Source organism: Prionailurus viverrinus, chromosome A1 (assembly GCF_022837055.1).
Source record: "Prionailurus viverrinus isolate Anna chromosome A1, UM_Priviv_1.0, whole genome shotgun sequence".
Classification (NCBI taxonomy): domain Eukaryota; kingdom Metazoa; phylum Chordata; class Mammalia; order Carnivora; family Felidae; genus Prionailurus; species Prionailurus viverrinus.
Window position 1 is genome coordinate 230053401 of NC_062561.1, and position 20679 is coordinate 230074079.

A 20679-nucleotide genomic window follows, 5' to 3' on the forward strand; every position below is an offset into this window, starting at 1 on the left:
TTGATTACGATTTTTTAGTTTTAGAACAGTACCTATTGCTAGGTACATAATTTGGGAAAATAGTTCTAAGCGTCTCTCTTAGAAACTTTTGGTTATATAGCACCTTTTATTGGAGCACTAGCTAAAGTAAAGACTTTGAGATCTTAGACCTAAATGAATAAACATTTTTAAGACAGTAAAATTGATACCTATAGTATAGTTCCTTTTAAGATATAATATGGTCATATTCTAGGGTATTAATTACAACCTCACTAACCCAGTGATCTCAAACCTGGAGGTGTCTGAAAATAGGTTTAATACCTATTGAATATGAGGAGCTATCATCGCTTTATTCTTAACAGAGTTTATTGCATAAGTCAGGAGGTGTTTCTCTTAGTTTTTAAGAAAGAGTCTTAAAACAAAATATTAGAAATATTTTAAAGTGCAAAAATCTGGCCTGCTTCTCCGAGAAGAAACCCTCAAGCAACATAATGTAATGTTTGTTTTTCTAGAGCAGAGAGAAGGTCAAGTCAGTTCTTTTGACATAAATGGACAATAGTGTCACATTGAGAGACCATAAAAAATGGAATTAGACCCAGAGGAAATAAGACAGGGGCATGAGGTACAGGGTGCAGTGCCGTGAAGATTGTCTTGTTGATTAGTCTCGGAAGGTGATGGTCGATTTAAAAAACATAAGAATCATGAAAAAAGGTAAAAAAAAATTAAAAAAAGGGAAATGACAGGAAATTTTGCTTACTTTTTGATTTTGTTTTCTCATAAATATATGTCAGGGTTTCTGATGGTTCTAGAAGTGGAGAAAGAGGGTGTCTCTCATTATTTTCCAAAAGATCTGCCATTCCCTTGGATAATTCTCCATTCAGAAACTCAACTTCCTGTTACTGAACCCCAAGTTCAGCTGCCCATCTCTCAAACAGCCAATATTCAAGGGACAAGTTTTGATTGGAAAGAAATTTGAGCTTTATTCATGAGGCCAGCCACCTGAGAAGACTCATGTGTAAAAGCCAACTCTGAAACTTCTGCCTGGCCCAGGGAGTTTTTAAGGGGTGTCAGGGTAGCTGATCACTGAAGGGAGTAAAGTGGTCTGTAAGATTGCCTACGTGCAGACTTGATGGTTCCAGGTATGGACATTATCTCAGTGCTGGAGAGATGTACCAGGGGGTCTGGTTCCTGTTTCTTGATGTGCAGGAAGACTTTGTTCTTTCTACAAAAGAATGCAAGGTCCACCGGTACACAAAGAATGTTACTCATCTGTTTTCAAATGTAGTCGGGCCTGCTGGGGAATTTGGTCCTTTATTCCTCAAGGCCAGTGGTCTGCAAAACTCAAAGAAAGTAAGTTAGTTCCATTACAGATCAAGGGACTTAGGTCAGCAAACACAGAGTGTATAAGCTTGAAGCAAAATAACCCTTATGACCAGTTGGAGTGCTGTTACATTCCAACCCTAAAAATATTCTTTATTTGATCCATAGATTTTATGCCACATTGGAAAAGAAGTTCTTTGGAGACAAATTGAATAATTCTGTTATGGGCCAAACTTTCTGTTATGACCCACAATTATGAGGAAACAAATTTAAATTTTTGACTAAGGAATGTTAAATAGACCTTGTTACATCTTGATATAAACAAGTGCCCTCGGATTTTTTTGTTTGTTTGTTTGTTTGTTTTTGAGGATAGACTAGGAGACCAGGCATTGGATGGTTCCAAAGTTAAACATTAGCCTTTAGTTATTGGGCAAGAGTCATTTCTAGCTATTTAAAAAAAAATGTATGCATATTTCTCATTGTTGCTTAAAATGGAAGCACACTGAGGTCTGTGATAAAAGCAGACAAAAACAGTTATTGGAAAATAAAATTTGGTCTAGTCTCCAGCTGAAGTTGGGATAATAAATGATTCATGACAGCTGGAGACTCCTAGGGCAAGCTCATAACCAGCTAAGGGGCTTACACCAACCAACATATAGCCCAAATTTAAGGATGTGGGCAAGGAACGCACATCCTATACTCTACAAACTGTACGGGTCTAGTATTCTTAATCCAGGGATTTGTAAATAATAAAGTATTGGCATTCTTCCCGAGTCACAGATTTCTTATCCCATCAATGTTTGTCACCATGATGAAATGAACCGATGCAGAAGGTGATGATGTCCACTCTGGAGGGATTTAGTGGCTTAGGTATCAAGGTACCCTCCTTATTTCTATTGTGAGACCAACTGTAGAAATGATTAAGGAACTTGTTTGTGGCAAAGTAACCCTGGTCTTTTCCAAATGCATATAACTCTTGTCACTCAAAATGGGGTCCCTGGACAGCAGTACCAACATCACCCGAGAACTTACTAGAAATACAGAAGTTCAAGCATATGTTAGATCATTCAACTTAAAGTTTGGAAATTTAACAAGATCCCCAGGTAATACAACACATGGAAAGTTTGAGAATTCACCAGAGGCCTATCTATACCCACATGCACAGCTTTGAAAGCTTGCTACCCAAGCTGTGCCAAATCCACTCCAGTTTGGAGGTGAGAAAAGGGACAGTAAGAGATCTGTATGTTCCATACCTTCTTGCAGTCTTCATCTACCACCCACATTAAATGCCAAGACATTAGGTATTTCCTTAGAAGTCGGTATTGTGCCTTGCCCCACAGGGCACCAATATCTTGAGGGATAACATCAGAGTGCCCAGTGGATGAGCTTTCTGATAAGCTGGGGGCTCAGCAGTAAGACCGAGGGCATGCTGGGTGTCAGTGAAGATCAGTCTCATTGCTTTTCTCTTTACTTTTCCTCTGGATAAACAGAGGATTTTTGTCTCATGGGCTGTCAGTCCAACTCCTTCAGCAAGAGCCAAATAAAACAACAAAAAAAGTAGGAAGGGGAGGGCAAACATGAAGTGGATAACAGTCAAAGCAAATATCAGACAAAGCAAACTCAGTGGCATATCTACCGCAATAAAAGGAAAGAATGCTGGAGGGGAAAAGTGAATTTTGCAGGTTTAAAATGTGTTACTGAACAGCAGTGCTCGTGACCGAAACTGTCAAAAGAAAAATGGTGGGTTTTTTTTTTTCAGCTGTGGTTTGTGAGATTTAACCCTTCCTTGTTAGATAGCTCTTTAAGTGGAAGATGATTTACCTTACTCTAAATCAGCGAGTATTTTCTTACATTCTCATACTAGGTTTTACGAACTGGTTTATGTCAAGTGTGATAGTGGAGGGTTTCTAAAAGTTGTTCACCAATTAAATTGTGGCTTTTGAAGGGGCACATTATGTAAGTAAAATTGTGTTTTCATCCGTGTTTGTCACTTTTATCAGGAGAAATAGATTGTGTCCAGGACCTCATCGATTTCACATCCTCGCCCCACTCCCCAGCTTCTTTATCCGGTTTCTCTTCTCTCTTCTGGCCACCTCCCTTCAACTGTTCATCTATGTCATTGTGGCTAGTCCTCCGAGGATAGACTGCAGAGTTCATGTAATATGGTGTCCCACTGTCTGAATAGCACTTTTCCCGATGAACTCTGAAAATATCCATCCCCTGTAATGGCAAACTCATGTTTGGTTTCAGGGTCGTAAATAATCACGGGAACATTGCCATCTAAGGGTTCTTTGACGTTAAAGTTCTATAATTCTTTGATTTTTAAGTTTCTTAATGCTCCAGGATTCTCTTTCCCCATTGATGAAAAGGAACAAGTGCATTTTATTTTAAACCTTTTCTAATAAGAGTGGTTTTCCTAGAGGGAGCGGTAGATTATTGTATTTCTACCTAACAAATGTATTCATTTCATCCAGCAGACCGGTAGAGATAAATGGTGTTTTGGGCCATGAAACTTCATAATTTTAGCTTCAGAGGAGGCCCTCCTTACTGCTTGGGAAGCAGGGGATTATTTCCTCCACCCTCACTCTCTTCCCCCTGCTCTTCTCTTTCAAAATGCCTCACCCGGGAGATTGCAGAAATTTACAACCCAGACGGACCCATCTTTCAAGGTTAATGCAGTCAATCCTGACATTCTTCTTGAAACATTACCAATTTCTGTACATGAGAGAAGTTGGTGTTGGGCAGACGTCAAACATTCCTGTGCCCATAAAGCCTGCTTAGTTTTTATTTCTTCTCTTTCTTCCACATGCGAATAGGATTCTTTCTTGAGGTCATTTATCATTGTTGGCTCAGAAATACAATAAGGAATATATAAGATATAAGGATACTGCAGGAAATAAATGTTTGCTTTCCTCTTTACCCAAGACATGCAGAAACCACTCAAATATGCGGAGACCCAGAACTACCGAGAAGCGCATTTAGGGGGTGGAGAAAGATGAGCTCACCATCTTACAGATCCCAGTCTCTTGATTGGAAATTCATACAGCCATGCCTCTCAGGTTCTGTTATGTCTCAAATCATCTGTGGATCGTGTTGAAATGCAGATTCTGATTCCAGAAGTTCTGGAGAGCCTGCATTTCTGCAAAGCTCCCAGATGATGTCCATGCTATTGGCTGGGTGAGGGCATGTTGAGTAGCCAGGCCTCGGATACAGACAGAGTAAAGCTGTGTGCTCAGAGAGCCGTGATAGCTTTGCCATCCCACGTGTGATCTGAACACTAGCAGAGGTCTCCTGCCAGGCCATTTAGGAGCTCAAGGCCAAAGGAAAAACGTGCCTCCAAATATACTTACCAATATCCTACCACATTTCAAACCATGTGGAAAACGTTGATAAAATCTCTACCACTAAAACAACAACAGCAACGATGATAATAAAGGATTATGATATATAGAGCCTTGCCATGTCCGACCTGTCCCCGAGCCACTGTTGTCCTTGGGATCCTGCGTGGTGGAGTCTTACAAGGAAGCGTGAGTTGGAAATAACTGGTCCTGTCACACAATAGTGTGGAGTCACCCAGCAAATAACAGCCTTTTTTTTGTTAACAATTTTTACACTGTAATCAGGAATATTTTTACATTTATTTTGATCTTTAAAAACATTGTGTTAACAGTATTTTAATACAATAAATATGTTTATGTTGATAAGTGAGTTTTGGGCATCTCCTTAAATTTTGTGCTTCGGGCAAGTCCTCACTTTCCCCACCCTAATCCCAGCCCTGATCAGGAGCAGAAGTGTCACCTGGGAGTTTTTTAGAAACGGAAGATCTCAAGCCCCATCCCAGACTTACCGAATGAGAATCTGCATCTGAGAGAGATTACGGAGTGATTCATGCACACGTTAAAGTTTGCAAGATGTCCTTAAGAGATCACGCTTTCAAACAGGAGTTGCTCGGTCTGTGTCTCATCTTGTCCTGGAAGAAGACTTTTTGCTTAATGTTGAATTATCAGGTTTGTGGTTCTATGAGTTTCTAAAATGAATATGGTCCTAAATTTCCTCTACATTTACACAGCTTATACGAAATGTATTTATACAGCAACTAGCTTTTAGAGTTAGCCATGAAATCCTGTCTACTTTTTTTTTTTTTTTAACCTAAACAGGTGCAGAAATAGATCTCAACACAGAAAGGTGGCTTTTATCACAAGCAGGCTCGTCCCAGAAGAATCATAAGGTAACAAGAATAGATCTCATTTAGAGTCTCTTTCTATTTTTAATTTGCCTCATGGTGAAGGATGAAGGACAACAAAAACCGCCCCAAGTTCTTTGATGCAGTCCTTCTTCTTTTGATTGTGTCTTTGAGGGGAGCTCTCAAAGGCATCAAATAAATCCATTGTCAGAACAATCTTCCGGTGTAATGAGAATGGAAAATGACACAATTATCTTTTCTTGTATCAAGGATTGTAAGGAGAGTTTGGAAAGACATTAAATGAAGCGTGTCCCTTGGGGACTTTAAACCTGTGCTCTACCAATTGTATCCCCATGCTGTGGGAGGAAGTGAATACTTTGGTTTCAAAAGAGCTGAGTAGACGTTTACAGAGGCTTTTTACCAGGAAAAATGGTGGGTCTCGGTTTGTGGATATGTCATGAATTAAAATTTCTTTGGATTCATTATCTCTTGTGTTACATTTACGTGAAAAAGCTATGTTTTTCATGATGAAATAAGCAATATGTATTTCTAGGGTGACTTTATATAAAGGTCTTCCTTTGAGTTGAGCTTTACTTAATGTAACTCAATGGCTGGTGCACTGGTTATACTGTCTCACTAGGATATATTGTTTATGAGGTGAAAAGATGAAGATATATTTTCTAGTCCGTCATCAGTCATATCCCTAGGACACAAAGTGAATAGAAATTGAGCAGTTTTGTGATCACTTTCATAACCAGAGGCCACAGTGGTTCTCAGCCAATGCCATATTGCCATGTGACATGCATTTGAAATGCACAAGGAATGTTTTGTTTGTCGAAATGACTGAGGCACTAGGTGATTGGTAGGGGATAGGTTACTAGGGGATAGTAACACCCAAGGAATAATTATACCACCCGGTGGCAGACAGACTCTAAGATGGCCCCCATGCACCCTTGCCTCCTGGGATTCATTCTCTTGTGTAATCCCCACCCTCTGAGTGTGGGAGTGACATGTTATGTACTTCTAACTGTAGAATACAGCAGAGGTGACACAATATATGGGATTAGGTGAATGTTATTATGTTATAAAGGATTGTAGTATCTGTCTTGCAAGGAACTCTTTCTTACTAGTTTTGGAGAAGCTAGCTGCCATTTTGTGTGCTGCCCTATGGAGAGGGCCATTGTATCAAAGGAGGTGAGTGTGGCCTCTGGCTGACAGTCACCAAGAAACTGAGGCCCTCAGTCTGGAAACCTACAGGAAACTGCACGCTGCTAACAATTGGGTAGGCTTAGAAGGGGATCCTTCACCAGTCAAGCCCCAGGAGAGAACCCAGTCTTTACTGATACCTTGATTTCTGCCTTATGAAGAGTCAAACTAACTTGTGCCCAGATTACTGACCCAGAGAAACTGAGAAAATAAACATATTTTGTCTTAAGGTATTTTTTTAAATTTTAATATTTATTGTAGCTCAAATCTTCTGGAAACATTCTTTCAGTTTTTGTTTGTCTGAAAATGCCTTTACTTTGCCTTCATTTTTTTAACTTGTTTTATTTTTTATTTTTTTAAATTTACATCCAAATTAGTTAGCATATAGTGCAACAATGATTTCAGGAATAGATTCTTTAGTGCTCCTTACCCACTTAGCCCATTCCCTTCCCACAACCCCTCCCGTAACCCACAGTTTGTTCTCCGTATTTATGAGTCTTTTCTGTTTTGTCCCCCTCCCTGTTTTTATATTATTTTTGTTTCTCTTCCCTTATGTTCATCTGTTCTGTCTCTTAAAGTCCTCATAGGAGTGAAGTCATATGATTTTTGTCTTACTCTGACTGACTAATTTCACTTAGCATAATACCCTCCAGTTCCATCCACGTAGTTGCAAATGGCAAGATTTCATTCCTTTTGATTGCTGAGTAATACTCCCTTGTATATATACACCACATCTTCTTTATCCATTCATCCATCCATGGACATTTGGGCTCTTTCCATACTTTGGCTATTGTTGATAGTGCTGCTGTAAACAATGGGGTGCATGTGTCCCTTCGAAACAGCACACCTGTATCCCTTGGATAAATGCCTAGTAGTGCAATTGCTGGGACATAGGGTAGTTCTATTTGTAGTTTTTTGAGGAACCTCCATACTGTTTTCCAGAGTGGCTGCATCAGCTTCCATTTCCACTGGCAATGAAAAGAGATCCTCTTTCTCTGCATCCTCTCCAACATCTGTTGTTGCCTGAGTTGTTAATGTTAGCCATTCTGACAGGTGTAGGTGGTATCTCACTGTGGTTTTGATTTGTATTTCCCTGATGATGAGTGATGTTGAGCATTTTCTCATGTATCATCGGTTGGCCATCTGGATGTCTTCTTTGGAGAAGTGTCTATTCATGTCTTTTGTCCATTTCTTCACTGGATTATTTGTTTTTTTGGGTGTTGAGTTTGATAAGTTCTTTGTAGACTTTGAATACTAACCCTTTATCTGATATGTCATTTGCAAATATCTTCTCCCATTCTGTTGGTTGTCTTTAAGTTTTGCTGATTGTTTCCTTCGCTGTGCAGAAGCTTTTTATTTTGATGAGGTCCCAGTAATTCATTTTTTGCTTTCGTTTCCCTTGCCTCTGGAGACATGTTGAGTAAGAAGTTGCTGCAGCCAAGATCAAAGAGGTTTTTGCCTGCTTTCTCCTCAAGGATTTTGATGGCTTCCTATCTTACATTGAGGTCTTTCATCCAGTTTGAGTTTACTTTTGTGTATGGTGTAAGAAAGTGGTCCAGGTTCATTCTTCTGCATGTCGCTGTCCAGTTTTCCCAGCACCACTTGCTGAAGAGACTGTCTTTATTCCATTGGATATTCTTTCCTGCTTTGTCAAAGATGAGTTGGCCATACGTTTGTGGGTCCATTTCTGGGTTCTCTATTCTGTTCCATTGATCTGAGTGTCTGTTCTTGTGCCAGTACCATACTGTCTTGATGATTACAACTTTATAGTATAGCTTAAGTCTGGGATTGTGATGCCTCCTGCTTTGGTTTTCTTTTTCAAGATTTCTTTGGCTATTCGAGTTCTTTTCTGGTTCCATACAAATTTTAGAAATATTTGTTCTAGCTTTGTGAAGAATGCTGCTGTTATTTTGATAGGGATTGCATTGCTTATGCAGATCGCTTTGGGCAGTATTGACATTTTAACAATATTTGTTCTTCCTATGCAGGAGCATGGAATCTTTTCCCATTTTTTTGTGTCTTCTTCGATTTCTTTCATAAGCTTTCTATAGTTTTCAGTGTATAGATTTTTCACCTCTTTGATTAGATTTATTCCTAGGTGTTTTATGGTTTTTGGTGCAACTGCAAATGGGATCGATTCCTTGATTTCTCTTTCTGTCACTTCATTGTTGGTGTATAGGAATGCAACTGATTTCTGTGTGTTGATTTTATATCCTGCAACTTTGCTGAATTCATGAATCAATTCTAGCTGGTTTTTTTGGTGGAATCTTTTGGGTTTCCCATATAGAGTATCATGTCATCTGCGAAGAGTGTAAGTTTGACCTCCTCCTGGCCAATTTGGATGCCTTTTATTTCTTTGTGTTGTCTGATTACAGAGGCTAAGACTTCCAATACTATGTTGAATAACAGTGGCGAGAGTGGACATCCCTGTCTTGTTCCTGACCTTAGGGGGAAAGCTCTCAGTTTTTCCCTATTGAGGATGATATTAGTGTTTGGTTGTTCATATGTGGCTTTTATGATCTCGAGGTAGGCTCCTTCTATCCCTAACTTTTGAGGGTTTTTATCAAGAAAGGATGCTGTATTTTGTCAAATGCTTTGTCTGCAACTATTGAGAGGATCTTGTGGTTCTTGTCCTTTCTTTTATTGATGTGATGAATCATGTTAATTGTTTTGTGGATATTGAACCAGCCCTGCATCCCAGGTATAAATCCCACTTGGTCGTGGTGAATAATTTTTTTAATGTATTGTTGGATCCGGTTGGCTAATATCTTGTTGAGGATTTTTGCATCCATGTTCATCAGGGAAATTGGTCTATAGTTCTCCTTTTTAGAGGGGTCTCTGGCTGGTTTTGGAATCAAGGTAATGCTGGCTTCATAGAAAGAGTTTGGAAATTTTCCTTCCATTTCTATTTTTTGGAACACCTTCAAGAGAATAGGTGTTAACTCTTCCTTAAATGTCTGATAGAATTCCCCTGGAAAGCCATATGGCCCTGGACTCTTGTTTTTTGGGAGATTTTTGATTACTAATTCGATTTCTTTACTGGTTATAGGTCTGTTCAAATTTTCTATTTCTTCCTGTTTCAATTTGGTAGTGTATATGTTTCTAGGAATTTGTCCATTTCTTCCAGACTGCCCATTTTATTGGCATATAATTGCTCATAAAATTCTCTTATTATTGCTTTTATTTCCGCTGTGTTGGTTGTGATCTGTCCTCTTTCATTCTTGATTTTATTTATTTGGATCCTTTTCTTTTTCTTTTTGATCAAACTGTCTAGTGGTTCATCAATTTTGTTAATTCTTTCAAAGAACCAGCTTCTGGTTTCATTAATCTGTTCTACTGTTTTTTTGGTTTCCATAGCATTAATTTCTGCTCTAATCTTTAGTATTTCCTGTCTTCTGCTGGTTTTGGGTCTTATTTGCTGTTCTTTTTCCAGCTCCTTAAGGTGTAAGGTTAGGCTGTGTATCTGAGATCTGTCTTCCTTCTTTAGGAAGGCCTGGATTGCTATTTACTTTCCTCTTATGACCGCCTTTGCTGCGTCCCAGAGGTTTTGGGTTGTGGTGTTATTTTCATTGGCTTCCATATACTTTTTAATTTCCTCTTTAACTTCTTGGTTAGCCCATTCATTCTTTAGTAGGATGTTCTTCAGTCTCCAAGTATTTCTTAACTTTCCAAATTTTTTCGTGTGGTTGATTTCGAGTTTCATAGCATTGTGGTCTGAAAATATGCACGGTATGATCTCGATCCTTTTGTACTTACTTAGGGCTGATTTGTGTCCCAGTATATGGTCTATTCTGGAGAACGTTCCATGTGCACTGGAGAAGAATGTATATTCTGCTGCTTTAGGATGAAATGTTCTGACTATATCTATTAAGTCCATCTGGTCCAGTGTGTCATTCAAAACCATTGTTTCCTTGTTGATTTTTTGATTAGATGATCTGTCCATTGGTGTGAATGGGGTGTTGAAGTCTCCTACTATTATGGTATTACTCTCGATGAGTTTTTTTATGTTTGTGATTAATTGATTTATATATTTGGGTGCTGCCACATTTGGCACATAAATGTTTACAATTATTAGGTCTTCTTGGTGGATAGACCCCTTAATTATGATATAATGCCCTTCTTCATCTCTTGATACAGTATTTATTTTAAAGTCTAGATTGTCTGACACAAGTATGGCTACTCTGGCTTTCTTTTGTTGACCATGATAGATGGTTCTCCATTCCCTTATTTTCAATCTGAAGGTGTCTTTAGGTCTAATGTGGGTCTCTTGTATACAGCTTATCGGTGGATCTTGTTTTCTTATCCATTCTATTACCCTATGTCTTTTGATTGGAGCATTGAGTCCATTGACGTTTAGAGTGAGTACTGAAAGACATGAATTCATTGCTATTATGATGCTTGTAGAGTTGGAGTTTCTGGTGGTGTTCTCTGGTCCTTTATAATCTTTGTTGCTTTTATATATATATTGAATATATATACATATATTCATCTTTTCTCCCCTCAGAGAGTCCCCCTTAAAATTTCTTGCAGGGCTGGTTTAATGGCCACAAACTCTAAATTTTTGTTTGTCTGGGAAACTTTTTATCTCTCCTTCTATTTTGAATGACAACCTTGCTGGATAAAGAATTCTTGGCTGCATATTTTTCTGATTCAGCACATTGAATTTATCCTCCACTGCTTTCTGGCCTGCCAAGTTTCTGTGGATAGGTTTGCTGCAAACCTGATCTGTCTTCCCTTGTAGGTTACGGACTTTTTTTCCCCTTGCTGCTTTCATGATTCTCTCCTTGCCTGAGTATTTTGTGAATTTGACTATGATATGCCTTGTTGATGGCCTGTTTTTGTTGAATCTAATGGGGGTCCTCTGTGCTTCCTGGATTTTGATGTCTGTGTCTTTCCCCAGGTTAGGAAAGTTTTCTGCTATGATTTGCTCACATAACCATTCTACCTCTATTTCTCTCTCTTCATCTTCTGGGACCCCTATGATTCTGATGTTCCTTTTTAATGAGTCACTGATTTCTCTAATTCTTAAATCATGCTCTTTTGCTTAATCTGCCTCTTTTTTTTATGCTTCATTATTCTCTATAGGTTTGTCCTCTATGTTGCTGATTCTCTGTTCTGCCTCCTCCATCGTTGCTGCTGCTGCATCCATCCGTGATTGCAGCTCAGTTATAGCATTTTTAATTTCATTCTGGCTATTTTTTACTTCTTTTTATCTCTGCAGAAAGGGATTCTAATCTATTTTCAACTCCAGCTAGTATTATTGTGATTCTAAATTCTGGTTCAGACATCTTGCTTATATCTGTGTTGGTTAAATCCCTTGCAGTCATTTCTTCATGTTCTTTCTCTTGGGATGAATTCCTTCATTTGTCATTTTGAAGGGAGAAAAGTAATTAATGAGATAGAAAAATTAAAATTAAAAAAATTAAAATTAAAAAATTAAACACACACACACACACACACAAACCTAATAAATGATGCCAGATCCTAGGTGTGTTTTGGTCTGGATGTTGAAAGTCGTTTGACAGATTAGAGAAAAAAAGTGGGGGGGGGGGACAAAAAAAAGGAAATCGTTTGTGAATTTGAAAAAATGAATACACTGAAGTAGACTAAAATGAAATGATGGGAGTAAAATAGAATTTGAAAAAATTTACACAGAAGTAAAAAATATAGTAGAAAAAATTTAAAGAAAAATACTTTTAATAAAAATTAAAAATAAAAATGAATTTTTTCTCCTTCTGTATTCAAGAAAAAGAAAAGAAACAAAAAAGAAAAAAAGAGAAAAAAAGCAGAAATCGTTTGAAAATTTGAAAAAGTGAATAGGATGTAGTAGACTAAAATAAAATGGTGGAAGTAGAATAGAATTTGAAAAAATTTACATGAAAGCAAAGAATACAGTAAAAAATTAAAGAAAAATATTTTTAATAGAAATTGAAACTAAAAATGAAGTTTTTCTCTTTCTTCATTCAAGAAAAAGAACAGAAATGAAAAAGAGAAAAAAGACACAAAAAAGAAATCGTTTGAAAATTTGAAAAGGTGAATACACTGAAGTAGACTAAAATAGAATGATCGAAGTAAGATATAGAATTTGAAAACATTTTCAGAAAAGTAAAAAACATAGTAAAAAAATCAAAGAAAAATATTTTTAATAATAATTGAAAATAAAAATGAGTTTTCTTCTCTTTCTGTATTCAAGAAAAAGAATAGTGTACAAGAGAAAAAAAAAAGAAAGAAAATTGAATAGATAGACCTGCTAACAGATTGAAATAAGACTGAAATTACTTCGTTTTCCCCTAGAAGTCAGACTATGTAGCAGTTTATAGTCTATAAACTAAGTAGGTGGTGAGACTTGCGTTCCTGACACAGAGCGAGGTTGGCCCAATTGGGCGGGGCTCAGTGTAATGGCTCCATTCTCCACTAGATGGCGCTGCTAGCCTGCTGGAGTGGGTTGTGGCACGTGTAGGTGCGTATGCGCATGCGCAGGAGGGGTGATACTGGCACCATTCAGCTACGCGGTCTGTTCTCCCGGATCTGCAATGGCGCACTGGTCCTCTGTCTTCAGCTCTCCTCCACTCCCGGCTTTTTCACTCTCCGTGACCAGGCCCCAGGCAGTACCTCTCTCCCAAGTTTTGACTCAGATGTGGCTGTTTTCCCTGGCCCCTCACTTCCCAAGGACTGCGGCTTTGACCCGTTCCCAACCCCTCTGTGGGAGGGTCTCACCGAGCAATGGCCCAACGATGGCCGAATGTCAGTTGCGCCCAGGAACGCCTGCTGGACCCTGCTGATGCCAGAGCCCCGAGACTGCGGCCGGGTGCCAGCCCACCCCAGAAAAATTTCACGAGACAGCGTAGCAGCAGCTTTTCAGGGATGATGGAAAATCGTCACACACACCTGGCACCAGGCTTCACCCTCAACAACCTGGTTCCAGCACCAGCGAATGTGGCCGTTTTCTGGGGTCTGCCGGGACCAGGTGGCTTCAACAGTCTCCACCAAACGTCCTTCCGGCAGTGGAACCGCTTTTCCCGGTGTGGCCAGAGAACCTCCCGGACCCCACTCTGTTCCCGGGGATTCGCCCTTCCCACCAGAGCACCGCCAGGTATGGAAACGCCGAGTTGCAGCCTTTGCGCTCCCCTTGTTTACAGCCTTAATGGAATTTAAACCCTCTCCTTTTTCCCTTCTCCTTTCTCCCTTTTTAGTTTAGTCCCTGCGGCTGTTTCCAATTTTCCACTTTCTCTCCAGGTGCTTTTTGGGGAGGGGTGCTTTTCCCGTATTCCCTGCCCCCCTCCCCCAGTCTCCATCCTCTGTCTGCCTGCAAAAGCAGTTCCCTGCCCGCCGTCGGCTTCTCTCTCCCCAAGTTCACCTCTCTGTGCCACGTACCTGCTGAATTCTGTGGTTCAGGTTTTGCAGATTGTTGTGTTAATCCTCCCATCGGTTTTCTAGGTGTGTAGGATGGTTTAGTGTTGATCTGGCTGTATTTCATGGACACAATACACACAAAAAACTTCCATGCTGTTCCGCCATCTTGGCTCTCCTCCCCGCCCCTCCCCCCAAGTCTGAAGCTCTTAGGTTTATGGTAATTGGTTGTTCAGAAATAAATAACAAATGCAAACCTGTTTTAGTCATTGTAGGCTGCTCTCATGTATACTGTGGACTGAGTAGCTTAGACAAGAGACATTTATTTCTTATACTTCTGGAGGCTGGAAGTTCAAGATCAAGGTGTCTGCAGATCTGGTGTCTGATGAGAGCCTGCTTTCTAGTTTGCAGATGTCCATCTTTTCTTTGTCTCCTCATGTGGTAGACAGCAGAGACGGGGAGCGGGCGCTCATGCCTCTTCCTGTAAGGGCACTAATCCCAGTCATGAGCGTGCCACCCTTGCGATTTAATTATCTCCCCAAAGTCTCACCTCCTAATGCCATCACATGGGGGTTTAGGATTTTAAAATATGGATTCTGGAAGAGAGAAACATTCAGTATGTAACAACACTCCATGTCAATGGAAGCTACATTGAAAAATACTGCCTATAAATCCTTCAATACGGGTTGCCTAAATTGATCAATTTTTTAGTGACCTTTCTCAACAGAATAAATTTCAACTAACTGGATTATTGCACGTTCAAATCATGTGGCATCATGAACACCTGATGTGGTCTTCACGCACAGAACGTAACAGATGCTCAGAAAGTTTGCTACATGAATGATATGTAAACTCAGACTGCAATGGAAACCATGACTCTCTAAGAGCGCCACCTTCAGCCTCTGTTAAAGAAAACCACACAGGGAGTAAGCGTGAAACACCACTGGCTTAAAAAGTTGTCCAGTTGTGGATTTATCCAACATCCAGGTTAGGAGTACTTGTTTGGCTAAACGTTTGTAGTTTTCACCTGGTTATTTATCACTGCATAATCACAGCCATATTTCCCACCTTGAGTAATTTAAGGAAAGCTTCTGGTGTTTATGTGGATGTTTCCTCAAGGACTTTGATAATTCTGCTCATCAAGCTCATTTCATCCTGTAGGGATGGCGATGTGGCTTCTCTGATCCCAAGGCTGACATTCACATAATTCCACTGCAGATAATAGGAGGGAAGGGGAGCAAATTGTCATTGGGGGGATCTAGAGCCAAATCAAAAGAGGGCAATATCTGTACCCCCCTTCTTTCTTTTTCAAGGCTCAACTGAATATATGCAACATATCGTCCATCCAGTGACTCCTATATTTCCAAGCCTCCTCTGCAGCTAGGGGTGGCCACATGGCCCTATTTTAGACTGTATAGAGTGAGCACAGCTTTGGGATCACATTTTTTTATAAGAAGATGGTTACTGTCACTCTCCTTCACTCCCTTCCCATTGGCTGGGCAGTGGCAGACTGGAGCTACTTCCTGGAATGCAGAGATGGGAAAGAAAATGTGTAGGACTGCTCACAAGGTACACTGGGGGCCAGCGGTGCACCCCCCCCCCCCGCCTGCTTTGCATTCAGTAGCATCTTGTTGGTAGCTTGGCATCTGAATATTTACACTGTGGAAGTTGGCAAATGCTACAAATCAGGATTTTTTTTTTTTTTTTTTTGCTTATTTTGAGAGCTGGTTTTAAACTTTTACCAGCAATATCACCAGATAAGAGTGCTATGCTGAGGAGTGCAACCTTGACCTTCCAGTCTGGATCTGCAGGGACAGACTCCTCACCTGGACTGCTTACCTCCAAGGGCCACATAGGTGAGAAACACCATCCATCTCACTTCAGTCCCTGGAGGGTAGAGTCTTAGTACAGCAGCTCAGCCGCTACTCTAAGGCAGGCCCAGAATTCTGAGCTGGGGGCCACCTGCCCGACTTCTACACACTCCCTCGGTGCTCTACTCTGACTGCCTCACCACTCTGAAAGACACTGCACTGGAGTGTCTGGGAACTTTATCTTCTCCCCCTTGTATTTCTGAAAAGGATCCACTTGCCGGGTCTCAGATATCAAATATCCCTGTAACAGACTCTGCCACAGGGTTACGGCCTTGATCTTCCCAGACTGGCAGGTCTTTCATGTGGATTGCACATTGAAGAGTCCTCTGGAAGCTGCTTCTGATGGAGCTTGTGGGGAGGACATGGCCCTGTGGCTGGAATTTGCTCTGCGGTTCCATGGTGCCTGGGAAGCCAAGGGGAGGCTCTCCAGGAACTCCTTCACTCTGTTGGCTTCTGAGTGTGTTAGTAAATTTTCTGTTCAGCAGGCCCCTCCCCTGATTTCTTATCCTCTGAGCTTTCAGGGTGAATAACAGTGCTTTTACTGGCACCACACCGTAGGCCTTCCCGGGCACGTTCATATCTGCTGTGTCACTTGATCCTGTGAGGCAGCAGGACTCAGGTCAGCATACCCACCGCCTCTCAGGCAAGGGCCAGAGATGTTCAGTGCTCTCCCAAGTTTGTACTGAGCCGGAAAGAAGCCACGTCTCTGAGTCCTACTGCTCTGCTGCACGGGTGACTGCCTGCACTGTGAAATCACCAGGCCCGGGATTGGATTTTTCACTAACGCTGGTTGCATAAGGGATCCCAGCTTTGATTTCCTCATTTGTAAAATGGGACTAGGAGTTCTATCTCATGGCTTATTGTGGCAATCAGATGACACTCAGCACAGTGTATGTCTTAGAGGTAGCATCCAGTGGATGGCACCAGCCAGGGCAGGGCTGGCTGTCCATTGTTGCTCTTTTTCCAGACTTTGTCTCTATTTGATCCCAGCATTACCTCTGGATTCAGAGGCTGGAGAAGGAGCAAGGTAGAAGAAAGGGTCCTTTTCGTAAGCAACTGAATAGAATTAAAGTTGTCAAAGGGGTCACGATGGCCTTTTGCTCAAAACCCAGTTCATTGCCTCACACACTATTTAAGCTCCCTACAGCAGGCTGCGAATTCATTGCACCACCGGTTATTTTTCCCTGGCCAGGTTCCTGGGCATCAGTATCGACTGAGGGGGGGCAGCTGTGGAGTCATGCCCACGCCTCCCCTCTGGAGTGCCAACCCTCCCATAGAAAAGGGTCTGGCTCTTTCATGATCTCATTTCAGAGAGATGGCTTCCAGATCCTTGAGAGAGACTGTGAGGCCTAAAGCTGAGAAGCCCATTTAGCTTTTAAAAAGATTTACATATATTTCAAAGAGATAGAGAAAGAACTTACAATTGTAAATTTTCCTTAAAAAATTGCTCTAAGAAAAGGGAGGAGGGAGGAGTTTCTTGTCATTTCTGTTGTATCTACCCTCATATGTGTTCATTTCGGGGGAGTAAAAGCAACTCTCCTTCCCTGTAGAAGACTTCATTTAAAATGACACCTGCCAGGGCGCCTGGGTGGCTTAGTTGGTTGAGTGACTGACCCTTGATTTTGGCTCAGGTCATGATCTCATGGTTTGGGAGATCGAGCCCTGTGTCAGCCTCTGTGCTGACAGTGCAGATCTTGCTTGGAATTCTCTCTCTCCCTCTCTCTCTGTCCCTCCCTGACCCATATGTGCACCCACACTTGCTATCTCTCAAAATAAATAAATACACATTAAAAAAGAAAAGGTGATACCAGCCGGCCTGGTTGCCTTGGTTGGGCCAAGCTGTTCTCTTCCTAGAAAACTCTTCCTGATGGCTGAAGAACCTGGAGATTGATGGGTCTGGAATGAGTCAATACCCATGGTGAGAAGGGTTTCAGGACATGTAAGAAGGGCCTTGGACAGGGTGAGAGAGATTTCCAGGCAAAGCAAAAAGGGCTTTGAAAGAGATTCTGTTGTTTGAGTCTACATTTCTCTATTTTATAAGGTATGACAGACAATGACCCAATAAAATCAGATATTGTTATTGCAAATCGGATGGCAACCTCATGTATATAGTTGAGTATTTAACACTCAGCACCCACGAACCCACAGCATCCTCACGTGGGGCTAGTTGGCATAACCGAGAGAGAACAAACGATGCCTAACAGTGCAGCAAGGATTTACATGGTGCTCTGTGATCCCCAGGTGTGGAAGTCTCCCCTGCTGATCTTCCCTTCCCATGGAAGATGCCTCATCCTAGATATTTTTCTCCCCATCTTTTCTAATAGTAACGACACCATCCACTTTGCATGTAATGTGTAGGCATCGCTGCTTGCATTATCTGATACACTCCTACCAACAGGACTTTTTTAGAGATGAAAACACTGAGGCTCAGAGTTCCTTGCTGTAGGTCACACAGCTAACTCAGAGTCAGGACAAAATCGGGCCAAGTGGGCAGAATTCTAGGATGTGTCTAGTGGCTCTGACAGTAAGCTCTATTCCAACCCCAATTTAGAAGTTTGGGGAAGGAGTGTTGGTCAAAATCTCGGATACCATCCATCCCCAGGATTCTTAGAATTGCAGACCATGATCCATTCACGGGCCAGGATATCAATTTTACTGGCTCGCAAACCACCCACATGGAAAAAAGTGATAGGGAAGAGAATATAAAATATCACAGTAACCACATGTAGAAAGGGTAAGTACTGGTTAGTGAGCTTTGCTTTCACTTATAACTGTATGGAATCAAATTGTTAGTATGCAAGGCTACAATGTCTTGATATCCACAACCTTTTCATTTCACAGATGGAGACACTGAGGTCCACAGGGAGTGAGGGGGTGGTCTGAGGTCACAAAGCTAATTATCAGCAAAGCCCTGAATAGAACCGAAGGCACTTGTTGTTTTACCGTGTGTGCATTCTTCTTTCTTTGTCCTCCTTTTCGATCCCTCTGTAATACAGCGCTGGGAGCTCAAAATCTCATCTCCCGTCAGTGTTAGACAGTGGCTTAATAGGGCTTAGCTTTTCAGAACAGAAATGAGTCCTGTTTGTTTTGAAAGGAAAGCTAAACTGAACAGGCAACTGGCTGTTGAATAAAGGTCTTGTGGGATCAGGGCAAAAACAAAAAGCTTGTTTGTGAAGCTTCTTGGGGGACCTGGGAATTGAGAACTCCAGGTGGTCCTGAGAAGCAGCTGAAATTTCCCTGCTCTACTGGGTTCTACATGCAGGAGAAGGCAATACATGCCCGAGGAACTGCAAAACCCAGGCTAACCTTTGCTGGAGAGCTGGAGCCTTCGCAAAGGGCACGATAACCACCGCGTTGATTGCAAAGCCCTCCATAATTGGAGACGGGAGGGAGGCAATGGTGACCCAGCTCGCTGAAGGAGGGGTGGGCATGATGAATCACAGATTTGATTTCCCTAGTGTGGCACGCAAAGCCTTGGGGCATGCCATTTAGCTGTTTGGTGTCTTAGTTTCTCATCTGTAAAATAGAGATAAAAATCCTTCATTATCTTGCAAAGCTGGATGTGGGGATTAGTTAGGTGCAATACGAAGATGAGTAAGGGTTATAAATTTTTACAACTGTTAAAAAAAGAAAAGGAGGAAGAAGGCATGAGGAAAGAACAGAAGCCAAATGTTACTGTTCATTAAAGTCAGGTCCTAAGCATCTAAATTACATGGCCTATGTTATTTTCTCAAATTGTAAAAACTACCTTGCATCCTTAAATGATATTTTTATTTTTATGAATAAAAGACTTCTTCCTGAAGTCTTCCTGAAGTCACTGAAAGAACTCCCAGTGGCCAAATGCTGGAACAATTTGAGCAAGAAAATAAATAAAGTAGTATTGGACTATAACTCAGAGTATAAGATAAATATCCCTGAGTCTATACTGACATAAAGGAGTGAGTTAATACATGCGAGAGAAGAGACAAGTCTGTTCAGAATTCCAAATAATTCATGCGATACTCTACCCTCAAAGAGGTGAAGCATAACCTCCTCTTCTTATGTGTGGGCTGCCCCTAGAGACATCCTTCTAAAAGTACCACATGGAAAGGGTTGAGGGGAAGAATAACTTTGTGGTGGAAAAAATCTGACAACCACTACCTCTGCCAGGTGGTCAAAGTCAACATCAGTTGTGACAAGTCATGTTGATAATAGGTACCCTTGATATCATGTGATGAGAGTGGCCCTTTACCTCTTTTGTCTTTCTCCCAAACCCATGAGCACAGTCAAGTCAAGAGAAAGCCATTGGACAAGCCCAAATTGAGGCACAGCCTATGTAATATCTTACTACTACTCCCTAAAACTGTCAAGGTCATCAAAAACAAGGAAACTCTGAGTCTTATGGGCAAGAAGACCCTAAGGAGATGTGATAAGTAAATATAATCCTGGATGAGGTGCTGGAAAAGAAAAAGGACATTAGGTGAACACTAAGAAAGTCAGAATGAAGTATGGAATTTAATTAATAGTGATTAGTGTTGGTTCTTTAATTGTGACAAATATACCATACTAATGAAAGATGCTAATAGGGAAAACTCTGTGAAGCATATTAGGACTCTTTGTATTATCCTTGTACTTTTTCCCTAAAAAGTATTCTGATATAAAAACTTTATTTAAAAAAGACTTTCTAGGGGCACCTGGGTGGCTCAGTCGGTTAAGCGTCTGACTTCGGCTCAGGTCATGATCTCGCTGTTCATGAATTTGAGCCCCATGTTGGGCTCTGTGAGCTCAGAG